Source organism: Grammomys surdaster, unplaced genomic scaffold, assembly GCF_004785775.1.
Source record: "Grammomys surdaster isolate TR1022 unplaced genomic scaffold, NIH_TR_1.0 123642, whole genome shotgun sequence".
NCBI lineage: Eukaryota > Metazoa > Chordata > Mammalia > Rodentia > Muridae > Grammomys > Grammomys surdaster.
In genome coordinates, this window is record NW_021618842.1 from 1 (window position 1) to 3,197 (window position 3,197).

The 3,197-nt window shown below is 43.2% G+C and overlaps 1 pseudogene across 1 annotated transcript; it reads right to left on the reverse strand.

The window, feature by feature from the left end:
• Positions 1 to 2,162: 2,162 nt before the first annotated feature.
• LOC114636363 lies at positions 2,163 to 2,893 on the reverse strand (annotated as a pseudogene). Its single transcript, XR_003713614.1, has one exon. The product of XR_003713614.1 is annotated as a testis-specific protein TEX28 pseudogene (transcript).
• Positions 2,894 to 3,197: the final 304 nt, after the last annotated feature.

The window sequence follows — 3,197 nt, forward strand, 5'->3', positions numbered from 1 at the left end:
AATACCAACCAACCACAGCTCCCAGGGTCTAAACCACCAGCCTGGGAGCACTTAGGGGGGGATCCAGGGCTTCAGCTGAATATGTAAAAGTGGAGGGCCCTGCTGGGCATAGGTGGAAGAAGAGAACCTTGACCTCATGAAGGCTGGATGCCCCAGGGGGTGGGAATTTTGAGGGTGGGGAGGTGGGAGTGGGGGGGGTGTAGATAGAGGTTACATCCACAGAGAAGAAGGAGGAGGGGCGAGGGGATTGGGGGTTCGGAGGGGGTGGTGGGGGATGGGGTAATGGGACAACATAGGAAATGTAAATAAATCATCCAATAAAAAAAAATGGTAAATACTGAGACCTTCAAGACAGCCCTAAGTCTGTGGGAAAGAACTCTAAAAGCGTAAGTTCAAAAATATATAATTTCTCAACTATGCAATACATAAGGATTCAATATGAATTATATGAGGGGCTTCTCAGACCAAGAAAAAACAGAGGCAACTGCACTATGAACCAGCTTGTCAGAAAGATACCAAGGAAGGAGAAAAACAGATAGATATTAGGTTGATGATCGAAGGGCAAGATCCCACCCAGTTATCTTATTGTTTGTGCTTGTGCTTGCTCTCTTTCTAAGAGTCAAGGGGCTGGGGTCATGGGATGATGATTCATGGAATAATCAAAAGGGAATCTGGAGTAATGACTGTGTTGATATGTAAACAAAAGACTGGGCTTTTGGTCTCCATGAGATGATCTAGCAGAGGGCTATAGCAGTTCTATAGAGATGAGCTGTCTGACGATCACTAAAGAGTAAATATAGCTCTCTAAGAGTTTTTTTTTTTCTAACAGAATTTCTGATTTTGGTCTGAAAATCCATTTAGAGCTAACAAAATTCTTTTAGAATTTTTCATAACTCTTTAAGATTTTTTTTTCTAACAGGATTTCTGACCTTGGTTTAGAAATCCCAAGAATTACTTAGAGATCTAACACAACTCTTTTAGAATGTTTTCTAGCAGCTATCCAGAGAAGGCTGTCTAAAGAGCAAACACAGCTCTTTTGGAATGTTTTTTGGCTTTCTGATTTTGATTGAAAACACAAGAATTACTTTTAGATTTTTTCTAACAGGATTTCTGATTTGGTTAGAAAATTCAAGAATTTTTATAGTAGTTTTTCTGACTTTGATTGGAAAATCCATGAGCTATCCAGAGAGCTTTTAGAATTTTTTCCAGCAAGAGAGCTATCTCAAGAGAGCAACTACAGAGTCAAGAGCTATCTACAGAGAGCTTTCTAGAGAGTCATCTGGAACAGAACACAGGCTCTCAGCTTGGACTCATAACTTGACTTCAATCCTTCCCTCTCTTGCTAGGCTTTTTTTTTTTTCTTGGTTTTTCGAGACAGGGTTTCTCTGTATAGCCCTGGCTGTCCTGGAACTCACTCTGTAGACCAGGCTGGCTTTGAACTCAGAAATTCACCTGTCTCTGCCTCCCAAGTGCTGGGATTAAAGGCGTGCACCACCACTGCCCGGCCCTTTCCTTTAACTTTTTTTTGTTTTGTTTTGTTTCATTTTTTTTTTGTTTGGTTGGTTGGTTGTTGTTTTTGCTGTTTGCTATTTTGAGACAGGATTTCACTGTGTATCGAAAACTGATCTTGAAATCACTATATAGCAAATTCCTGGCTTGCTTCTTTTTAAGTTGGTGGATATCTGTTTTGCCTTAGAGAAAAATAAATAAATTCAAACCACAGCACACTGAAGACAAACATCCACAAAACTTTTGAACTCAATATCCAATATATCCAGTACTTAACATACTCCAGTTCAGACTTGAGTCTCAACAAACTTTCCCAGGAAATAGGACATAGGGAACATTGCTTCTCTAATACTAATGGTCTGCTAGGCTCTCACTGCACCTGGCTGCCTCTATTGTTCCACTGCACCAAGTAAACTGTCTAGCAGGCACCCTAATTTAACCAGCAAGGGACAAAGCATGGGGCAGCAAGAAAAGAACCACTCATTCCATTGTAGGTAACAATCATCAAAGAAGAGCACAGGCCTGCTCTTTTCATCTGCCCTCACCCTTACTCTGTCCCTGGCTCCTTCCCAACCCTTCATAGGTAGATCTTGAATTATCTCTTGACTGCTTCTTAGCTTGGGAACCAAAATGTAAACAGGGGTTTTCCTTACCTGGTTTTCTTTTCCTGGAGTGACTCCAGTATCCTCTGTACATCAATCATATGGCTTTCCTTGAGGCTTTGATGGGAGACCTGAAGGCTAGCATGAACCTTCTTGGCTTCTGTCAGTTTTTCCTTCATCTTCTGCAAAAGCAGCTTTTGTTGCTGGGCCACATACTTTTTGTCTGAGAATTTCCTCTGCTGCATGCCTGACAAGTGACTCTCTAGAGTAGAGGACCTAGCAACGTTGATGGGCAGGCTATCTTCCCCACCTGGCTTAGACAACTTAGAATGTGAAACCTTTCCACCTGGCTCCTTATGGCTGTCCATGCCACTTCCCACTTTCAGCACTGAGCTTGTGGGACTGTAACCCACCTCCAGCTCTTTCAGCTGCTGATGACACTGATAGAGTTTTTGTTCTATGTGAGCAATAGTGGCAGAGGTGCGCTGGTTCACCCTCTCAAAGGCCTTCCGGATGTGTGGGGCCTGGTGTCGGTCAGCTTTGGATACCAGCTTGAGGTAGCTCATGGTATTTTCATCCCTACTGGCCTTCTCCACTCTCAGCTGCTCTGAGAGGTAGAAGATTCGATGCTTGACACCTTCCCTCACATTCCGGGCAAGCTCGCCATCTGAGAAGCTAGTGTGACTGCTAGGGCAATCCTCACGGGAGGAAGACAGAGACCTGTAGGAGGGCACGTTGGGAGGGAGGGTTGCACTTGAGCTCTTGGTACTTTCCACCTGCATTGGGAAACAATAAAACATAAAACAGGTGCTTTGTGAGCTTCAAATAGAAGATTTGAACATGTATGGAGTCACTTCAGAAACATACTTGTGTGCATAGACAGTAATGTATACATAATTTGTGTATTCACAATGGGCCCAATGCAGACTGTGGGAAGGTGGGGTTCATTTTCTGGGCCCCAACTTCCTCCTTTCAACACCTACTCCTTGCCAGTATCCTACTACAAATCTCAGATGGGTATAAACTGATGTCTACATCAGCCTCATCTGCCCTTGAATCTCTCTTCCTAGTATCTATTCCAAGAAT